Here is a 10907-nt window from a genome sequence, read left to right as displayed (position 1 = left end):
AACTCCAACCCTGTTCTTAAATTAACTATTAAACTTGCACTAATTAAAAATGACAGTATCTCACCTTGAAAACTAAGTGTATGATCAAAAGATAACTAAAAAATTGCATAACAAAGAGTACTATTTTTCCCCACCGTTATTTGCAGGTTTAAAGACTAAACTTCTTAAGAGATGGAATATTAGAATGTAGAAATGTATAGCTTAAATATGTTTTTTTCCAATGTGGTTATCCACAGTCATAGATCCTGTTAATAACCAAACCATACTCGGTCCTATTCCTAATTGGAATTAAATTATAATAATATTAATAACTCAACTAAGCATTTTGTTATCTTATTTCTATTTCAACACGTGATTTATTTGATCCATTGTCTTCTGTGGTTTGGGGTGTGTGGGTAAAACATCTAGACAGCTCGAACTATTTATTAGTAAACACAAAATTTCAATCAGACAAAAGGACATGAATGATCCAGTAATGCTACATTTTAAAAAGTTCAATTGTGATGTGTCGACACTCTGGTTCTGCAGATTTGGAAAGATGAAGGTGCCACCTAGAGGTGGTGACAGTGACCTTTTTCTGCAGATAAGTGAGGTGTATTAGATTTACATCCTTCAAAATGTAACTCCTTTGGGTCTTAATGATGAGCTTTTCTGCAATGTCATGTGGTAATATTGATATTTGATGTTTCTTAATATGGTAGAGTACATGTATATATTTGTATTTAGTAGTTTACACTGTATATTTGTTACATATTTATATGTTATGATTTTTTTTGTATTTACAAATTAATATGGTAATGTGTAAGTTTGTTTGTATTATATACTTATTTGTAACATGTATTGGTGTGTATTCATTGGTAATTGAAATCTATTTAAGTACTAGAAATACTAGGAGAATGTAATTTATGTATTTTGCCAAATTGTACTTGAATGAGTCAGATTATGACCTTTTTGTTATGATATTTCACTGGCTATTGTTGATTACTATTGAATGTTGTTCTCATTGGCTGCTTTGTATTTTACATTTGTGTGTGTTTGATGAAAGCAATGTGAGTGAAACTGCTTTAAAATATGATTTGTGCGCTATAGCAGTGTGTGGGGTTCATCTATTTTGTGAGATTAGTTGCATTTCTTAATTCCTACATGCCTGCTTATATGATTTACTAGGACTTGTGGTGGCATTTCATTTATATCCCCCCAAAGTAGGTTTAAAATTCCATTTCCATCACAGAATATTAAACACAACTTCTGGACATTTGCTTGACAAATAAACTATAGAGTGTTAAAAGCATCTTGGTAACACTTTACAATAAGGTGTTATTTGTTAACATTAGTTAATGTATTAACTAACATGATCGAACAATGAATTTTATTATACTTTACTTATACTTTATTACACTTTACTTATACTTTATTACACTATTCATTCATTTATTAACTTTGTTAATAAATGTTAGTTAATAAAAATGCAGTCTTTTATTGTTTGTTCATGTTATTTCTGTGCACTAACTAATGTTAACAAACACAATGAAGAACCTTTAACATCTGAAGAACCTTTCTGTTTTGCAAAAGGTTCTTTGTGGCGAAAGAACGGTCTTCAGATTATAAAACAGTGAGAAAAAGATGGTTCTTTATAGAACCTTTGACTGACTGGTTCTTTTAGGAACCAAAAATGGTTCTTCTATGAAGAACCTTTTAAAGCACCTTTATTTTTAAGATTGTATAGTTGAAGAAACTTGCATTTCTAACTATTATATGAAGAAAAATTTAAAAATGCTTTTTAGATGGACAAACATCCCCCTCGTTCTTACTACCAGAGATCCCAGCCCACTTACCTGTGTAATGGCCTCCATGCATGCCTCCGTGGTGGTTACAGACTGCATACAGGTCGTAAAGGAAGTCAGTATCTCCATGCTTCCAAGCTGAAGGCCACGGAGCCAGATTCTTCATGCTCTGACTGCGTTTCACCACATGGGGAGTCATATCCAGACCGCTTACAGGAAAGCGAATGAGGGTGGAGAGCTTGTTTCGCCGTTTGCCCACCTGCCGAAAACGCTTGAGGTGCAAGATGAGGATGTCAGGAAGGGTCCATAAGCTCATCTTCACCATCCCCTGCTGCATCTGCTTACAGTGAGGGCACTTCCATGCATCATCTGGGGCCAGCTGCAAGGTCAAATCAAATCAAAATTTATTTGTTAAGCACCTTAAAAACACAGCGTGTACCAAAGTGCTGTACAACACTATAAACACAATAAAAACACAGATATAGATAATAATAATATAGAAACACAGATTAAGCACAGTAAAATAAGATAAAACAGAATATAATACAAAATTCGACAAAATAAAAATATAGAAAGGTGAATAAAAACATTTGTTATGAACTAGAACTCATCTGTGATGTATGTCACAGACAACAAATGAAGTTAGATACTCCCCATGTAAGATTTAAAATCACAGGCATAAATAACATTTTCTTTCTTGGGTTTGTTGAAAAGCAGGTTTCTCTGTGGTCAACTAAACCATGTCATTATCTGAACCTGTTTTGTCTCAGTGTGGTGCGGTAAAACATTTATATCTCTGGAATACACTGCTGCGACAAACTGAGAGGAAAGGACAACAACATCTGAATTTTTACAGGACCTCTGCAGACCATCAGTAAAATGTTATATCTTCCAAGTAGTTTTAACAAAAAAATGCATGATTTCATTCCTGCTGGAGAGCCATATCTCATGCACTTCGCACCATTTTAAAACCGTAATACAACAATTATAACTTTAGTCCTGGTAGAAGTGGTACCTTAGTAATGACATGACACTGTTAGAAGATCGATAATAATTTGTGGAGCCAATCAAGATGAGGCAACTCTCAGGGGTTCATTGGCAAGATTTATCAAGTGGTACTTGTCAAGAACAGGCAGTATATAGCGAAGAATGGATTCAGAGTGACCTTTCAAAGAGACTGAGAGGATGTGGGATGTGAGAGACAAAGACGGTAGGTGGGAGACCAGCTCCATTTGCTCCTCAAGTGGGTTTTTAAATCGGCTTGAATAATCTTGAATATGGAATAATGATCGGTTCTGGTAATCGAAATGTCTAACGCCTTGACTTGATAAGTGTAGATTCCGCAGAGATTTTGTACTGCATTAGTTCCCACTCATGTCAAAAAATAAAAATTTTATTTAACATTTGCCAACCAGAACATATTTTTGAGGGCCTTTTGACCTATAAGAGTGCATGTTTTCTTTCTAACCATGTAAAAAACACAGCATGTTGTCCATTTTTGTGAAACACTTCAAGTGAATTAATTAACTGAAATAAATTATGACTGCTACATAAACTTCAATCAAATGCTCCTAACATCCTAACCACATAATTGATTCAAGTCCTAAAGATCCTAACAACATAAATACTCTGTTAGAATACAGATTTATATAATTGGCCGGCTCTTATGTTAGATTGCAGAGCTCTCTACATCGTAAGAGATTTCAGTGTAACCACTGTTTCAAGTATTTTTTAGTTTCTTCATGTTAAGTCCATGTTTTTAGAGCTTTTTGTCATTGCTTTTCATCAAAACCTACTTAATATACTTAAACATTTACCTCTGAGACAACAAATACAGACAAGAGCAACAGGCCACTTCAGTGTCTGCAGATGCACTAAACTCATAACCAGACAGACCAAGAATAGAACATTATGAAATATATCAAATGTTAGGTAACATAAAATAAAAGGACACATTTTCTGTTGCATTTTTCAGCCCTGGTTCAACATTCAATTATTATTAAGTCTACCTCATGTCTTTCTAACTTTGCATTTAGCTGTTAATGTGGAACCCAAACATTATTTTATGCAGTTACTAACAAATGCTGTTCTTTTGGAAATTATTTTTTATCACAGAATCCTGAAAAAATATCACGATTTTTAACATTCATAATAATAAGAAATGTTACTTGAGCATGAAGTCAGCATATTAGAATGTAAAATTTCATATATAGTACTGTGCAAAGTCTTAGGTTATTAGTATTTTTACCAACAACATTTTTTACTGTAGTCAGTATTAAATATCATTTTACATTTCCAAACATTCTTTTTGCAATTAATTGTAATAATCCAGTGATTTTTTTGTATGCACAAAGTGCTCCACACAGAGATCTGATCTCATCATCATCGATTCTGTCTGCAAATACATGAAGAAACAGAAAAAAACTAAGACAGAAATCCAGAAAAACCATGGCAACATCTCTATGGTGCTTGAAGAAGCCTTCCTGCAAAGCTATAGTACTGTGAAACATTTTAGCCACTTGTGTAAAAATGCAGTAAACTGAGGATGCTTTCAAAAATAATGTCATTAATAGATTTTCTTTATCAATTAACATCTATTGACTAAATCAAATCAACATTTTGTGTGATCGCCCTTTGCGTTTAAAACAGCTTTTGTCCTAGGTACACTTGTGCACAGTTTTGCAGGTAGCTTTGTAGGAAGGCTTCTTCAATCATCTTGTCAGAGTTTTCGTTTTAAAACGCTCTCCGTCCACACTAGCGTTTCCAAGCGTTTTCCAAAAGATTCTCGTCCACACTGAAACGTAGGAAAATGTCAAATTCGCCTTACTGCGCATGCGTAAAGCCTTCAAAATTATACAGAGGTAATAAGTTTTCACGCAGTTCTTCTGCCGGGATCATTTACGGAAATATCTCATCATTCACTGACGCGTCTATATCGCGCTCATTCATATTTTATCTGAAAAGTAGTTGTTGTCATGTTTTGCAGGACAGCAACTGTGAGTAAATTTTTGCCATCGTTTTAAGACTGTAATTTGAAGAGTGTACAAGGCAAATCTCTTTAGCAGCAGTGTGACAGTGAATAGCACAGGCATAATTACTGCTGTGAACATAGATATCTATTGGTACAATATGCGTCACATGACTAAATATGTGTCATCGTTTTCAAAAGCCTCCGTTTTCACAGTCCACACTACAAGGCGAAAACGGCATTTTCAAATTTATCCACTTTGGAGAGCGTTTTCAAAAAGCTCCGTTTTCCTTGACAAAAACGCCCTCTCAGTGTGGACGGAAGGAAAAAACGGAGAGAAAAAGATGCGTTTTCAAACGAAAACGTATTAGTGTGGACATGGCCTTAGTCACCTACTCAAACCACACCTCCTGAAGCTCCACCCAATCGTTCCGGATCACCTGATTACTAACTCACCTGTTTCCACTTACCTCTGCCTATATATACTTGGACTGTTTAGTTCCTCTTTGTCTGGTCTACAGATCACATCACTCACAACTCTCTGGCATCCTTTATTTATGGACTCTGTTTCCCTCAACGATTCTCCTGGATTTACTCACCTGTTGACTTGGACTGCACAGGTAAGATCATTTAAAAACCTCATTGCTGCATTCTGTTTTGTCTACCTGTTCAATAAAATGTACCTCTTCTGTTTTCCACTTCCCTCCGTCTCTGCCTTCGTCTGTGTTGTGACAGAAGACCAGACCGACAACATTATGAGCACTGAAGAAACACCTGCAACAATTCCCCTCACCGAACTCAGCAGTGCTTTCAAAGCAGCACTCACTCCACCTCCACCACCATCTGTCTCAGGAAGTCCCATGGCCTTACCCAACACGTTTACCGGAGAGGCGGCTGAGTGTAGCGGTTTTCTACTTCAAGTACAGCTCTACATTCGGATGCAACCACAACAGTTCCCTACTGAAAACTCTAAGGTAGCATTTCTCATTTCTCTACTCACCGACAAAGCTCTACAATGGGCTAAAGCCATATGGAGTGCCGATAACCCCATCATTAACTCTTTTGAACAGTTCACCTGTCATTTTTCTGAAGTTTTCAGCACAACCACCAGTATTCTCACCGTCTCTGATCAGCTGTTCCGGTTACAACAAGGATCCTCTTCCGTACAAGCTTACACAGTTCACTTCCGGACGCTGGCGGCAGCTAGCGGCTGGAACGAAATCGCGCTGCTGGGTGCCTATAGGCAAGGTCTCAACCCAGATATTCATGCAGCAATGGCACTGTACGATGACTCCATCGGGTTAGAGACCTTCCTACAACGAACAACTCGGGTATCCCAGCGTCTAGCCGCTTGCCAGCCCACTGAAACCGCTCCTCAGTCCGCTATGGTGGCAGCTTGCTCTCCAGTACCAGAACCCATGCAAATCGACTCCACAATACTAACAAGAACTAAACACCAACACCGAATCACTACCGGACTCTGTTTATACTGTGGAAAACCTGGTCATCTGCTCCGGAACTGCCCTGTCCGACCCCCACGTCCAGTGGTGAGTACCATTCAAACAGACATTGAAACTGCTCAACTTACGTTAATTCCAGTGACTGTTCATACTGTTGAACGCACCCTCTGTTTATTTGCTCTAATTGACTCAGGCGCCTCAGGGAATTTCATCTCGCAGGATTGTCTAGAGCTTCTTCACCTACCCCGACAATGTCACCATCAGGATTTTTGCAGACAATACAGGGAAAGCCACTAGGACGTGGGTGGATTCGCTACTCTTCACCCTTCGTCACCTTACAAATTGGATTATTCCATCAAGAAAGGATCAAGTTTCTGGTACTGGAGAATTCCACTGTTGACATCATTGTGGAGCTCACATTTTTACCAAGCTGGACCTGCGGAGTGCTTACAACCTTGTTCGTATTTGTGCGGGAGATGAGTGGAAGACGGCCTTTATAACACCAACTGGCCACTACGAATATCTTGTCATGCCTTCCAATCTTGTCTTCCAAACGTTTATGAACTAGGTGTTCCAGGAATATCTGCACAAGTTTGTAGTTGTCTATATTGACGATATCCTGATCTATTCCTGGAACCAGGCCGAACATCGCCAGCACGTCTGTCAGGTCCTCCAAGTCCTATGTCAACACCATCTATTTCTGAAGCTGGAAAAATGTGAGTTCCACCAAAGAGAAGTTCAATTCTTGGGCTATAACATCAGCCCCGAGGGTGTGCAGATGAATGAAGACAAGGTTCTCGCCATCCAAAAATGGCCTCAACCCAGCACCATCAAGGAACTTCAAAGATTCCTCGGGTTTACCAACTTCTATCGCCGGTTTATCAAGAATTACAGTTCCATCACTGCATCCCTGACCTCCCTCCTGCGTGGCCAACCCAAGCACCTCCTCTGGAACGACTCTGCCCACAAAGCCTTTCAACACCTAAAGCAGATCTTCAGCACTGCTCCTCTCCAACATCAATCCCAACCCTGAACATCCTTTCGTAGTTGAGGTTGATGCATCTACCATCGGTGTCGGAGCAGTGCTATCACAAACGGTCGGTGACTCCACCCTCCTCCATCCCTGTGCCTATTTCTCCAAGAAACTGTCTCCGGCGGAGCATAATTATGACGTAGGCAATTGAGAGCTATTAGCCACCAAGCTCGCATTGGAAGAGTGGCATCATTGACTGGAAGGGGTTACTTACCGTCCAGGATCCAAGAATGTGCCCGCTGATGCTCTCTCTCGTCAATTCTCCATTGACTCCTCTACTGAACCAGAACCCATCATTCCAGCCAAGTTAATTGTTAGCCCCATCCAGTGGGACATCGACACCTGGATCCAGGAAGCCACTCTCCAAGAGCCTGCTCCGCCGGAATGTCCAGGAGGTAAAATCTACGTACCTAGCTCCCAGCGTCAACACCTTCTGGACGGACCCTCTCGCTCCTTCAACCTCGTTACTGGTGGTCCAGTATGAACCGTGATGTCATCAGGTACGTCCAAAGCTGCTCAGTCTGTGCCACAACTAACACTCCTCGTCATCTGCCCACAGGAGCTTGGACATTACCTCCGGTCATACTGTTCCGAGGACCAACACAGCTGGAGCAGGTTCCTCCCGTGGGCCGAGTATGCAAAAAACTCTCTATGCCAAGACACAACCGGCCTGACACATTTCCAGTGCATACTCTGTTTTCAGCCTTCTTTGTTTCCCTGGACGGAGGAACCCACGCAAGTTCCAGCTGTGGACCACTGGTTTCAAGAGAGCGAGAGAGTGTGGGGCTGAACCTCCTCCTCCTGAGATCCTGGATCAACCATCTGTCTACTCCGTGCATGAGATCCAGAGGAACAATCCTGGGTGGCTAGAAACGACATCCTCGATCCACAACTCCTGACTGAGTTCCATCAAAGCCACCCAGAATGTCCTGCCCCTCGTGGTCGAGGCCGTCCTCGTCGTCGGAGAGGGGGTAATGTCAGAGTCTCACCTCAGTCACCTACTCAAACCACACCTCCTGAAGCTCCACCCAATCGTTCCGGATCACCTGATTACTAACTCACCTGTTTCCACTTACCTCTGCCTATATATACTTGGACTGTTTAGTTCCTCTTCGTCTGGTCTACAGATCACATCACTCGCAACTCTCTGGCATCCTTTATTTATGGACTCTGTTTCCCCTCAACGATTCTCCTGGATTTACTCACCTGTTGACTTGGACTGCACAGGTAAGATCATTTACAAACCTCATTTCTGCATTCTGTTTTGCCTACCTGTTCCATAAAACTTACCTCTTCTGTTTTACACTTACCTCCGGCTCTGCCTTCGTCTGTGTTGTGACACATCTTGAAGACATTGCCACAGTTCTTCTGCATTTAGTTTGTCTCAGTTTTTTTTTTTTTTTCTGTTTCTTTAGGTCATTCCAGGTGGACTGGATGATGGTTAAATCAGATCTAAGCGTGGAGTGCTGGCTGTTGCCAGACTCCTTGTGCATACAAAAATCTCACTGGATTGTTACATTTAATGGTAAAAGAAATGTTTGGAAAGTAAATTGATATCTCCTACTGACACACTACAGCAAAAGTTAGATTAAACTGGCAAGTTAGAAGTAACTTTGGCCTTTTGCACAGTAGTGTGTGTGTATATACAGTTGAGGTCAAAAGTTTACATACACGTTGCAGAATCTGCAAAGTGTTAATTATTTGAGCAAAATAAGAAGGATCATACAAAATGCATATGTTTTTTTTTCCATTTTTATTTAGTACGTTTTTTTTTTTTTTTTTTTTTTTTTAATTTATAAAAATGGCCCGTTCAAAAGTTGATTATTTATACTGTGTTGTTACTTGAATGATTCACAGCTGTTTTTTTTTTTTAGTGATAATTGTTCATGTGTCCCTTGTTTGTCCTAAACAGTTACACTGCCTGCTGTTCTTCAGAAAATTCTTCCAACAATGACTTTATGATTTTGAGATCCATCTTTTCACACTGAGGACAACTGAGGGACTCATATGGAACTGTTACAGAAGGTTCAAACGCTCACTGATGCTCCAGAAGGAAACACGATGCATTAAGAACCGGGGGTGAAAACTTTTGAACAGAATGAAGATGTGTACATTTTTCTTTTTTTGCCTAAATATCATTTTTTTTTCACAGATGCTACAGAAGAAACTAACATGTTTCCCAGAAGACAAAATAAGGTAAATTTACCATTTATTTAAATTTAAAAAGTTTTAACCTTCCTGGCTCTTGTGTGCATTGTGTTTTTCTTTCTGAAACATCAGTAAGCGTTTGACTTCAACTGTATAGTTACTACACGCATTCACGTTCATACTTATCCAATCAGAAGATGTCTTTAAATGACACAGGTCAGAAAACATTACACAAGATAAAAATAAAGAAAAATAGTGTGACTGGAGGAGAGAGTACCTGCTCCTCTTTGGTGTAGAGCTGAAAACACTCATCCAGCGTGCAGCTGTGCTGCTGTACGTGATTCTGCTGCTGGATTCGCACACTCTCTGCATCCTCAATAACTTCCTCTTGAATGTTACCAAAGAGACTGAAACAGATATGAATCACACATAATTTACTTTTAAATACCATTACTGAGAAGACTCCAAATAATACTAGGAATTTGACACTTACAGTGGTTTTAAATTAAATGGTCTGCCTTTAAATAAGAACACTTTATGAAGCAGCACGTATCTTACCATTCTTTGATTCTGTTCTCCCACTCAATCACAAGCTTCACATGCAGAGGACCGCCAGGACCGCATAATTTCAGGGCCCTGAAATTGAATGATTTAAATTGTGAGTTTGGTATAAAGACACTAGGGGGCAGACTATAATCAGTGTTGTGAAGTTCATAGTCAATTCAGTCTCAGTCAGTACATAATTTGGTAGTGGCATTTTGTTCTGTTTTGCCATTTTTAAAAAGAGATTTAAAAAACTGAAAAACTGAATTTACACTACTCTTCAAAAGTTTGGATTCAGTAAGCTTTTTGGTTTTTAAAGGATGTAATACTTTTATTCAGCAAGGACACATTCAGTTGATCAGATATATATATATATATATATATATATATATATATATATATATATATATAGCAGAATGAGTATATTTGTAGCAATAGCCAAAAATACAAGGTATGGGTCAAAATGATAAAATTTTATGCCAAAAATCATTAGGATATTAAGATCATGTTCCATGAAGATATTTAGTAAATTTCCTACCATAAATATATCAAAATCTTTTTTTTTTTTTATTAGTAATATGCATTGCTAAGAACTTAATTTGGACAACTTTAAAGGCGATTTTCTCTGTATTTAGATTTTTTTGCACCCTTAGATTCCAGATTTTCAAATAGTTGTATCTCAGCCAAATCTTATGCTTTCCTAACAACCATACATCAATGGAAAGCTTATTTATTCAGCTTTCAGATGATGTATAAACCTTATGACTGCTTTTGTGGTCCAGGGTCACATATTTATAATATTACAAAAGATTTTTATTTCAAATTAAAATATATATATATATTTTAAATTTTCTATTTTTTCATTTGAATCCTGAAAAAAGATATCATGATTTCCACACTAAGCAACACAACTGTTTTTATACAATACTGTATTTTTGTATTGTAATTGAATAACAAAACAAGTTTTTTTT

Source organism: Garra rufa, chromosome 12, assembly GCF_049309525.1.
Source record: "Garra rufa chromosome 12, GarRuf1.0, whole genome shotgun sequence".
Taxonomy (NCBI): Eukaryota; Metazoa; Chordata; class Actinopteri; order Cypriniformes; family Cyprinidae; genus Garra; species Garra rufa.
The sequence above is the reverse complement of the archived record's forward strand: the minus strand, read 5'-3'. Positions refer to the sequence as shown.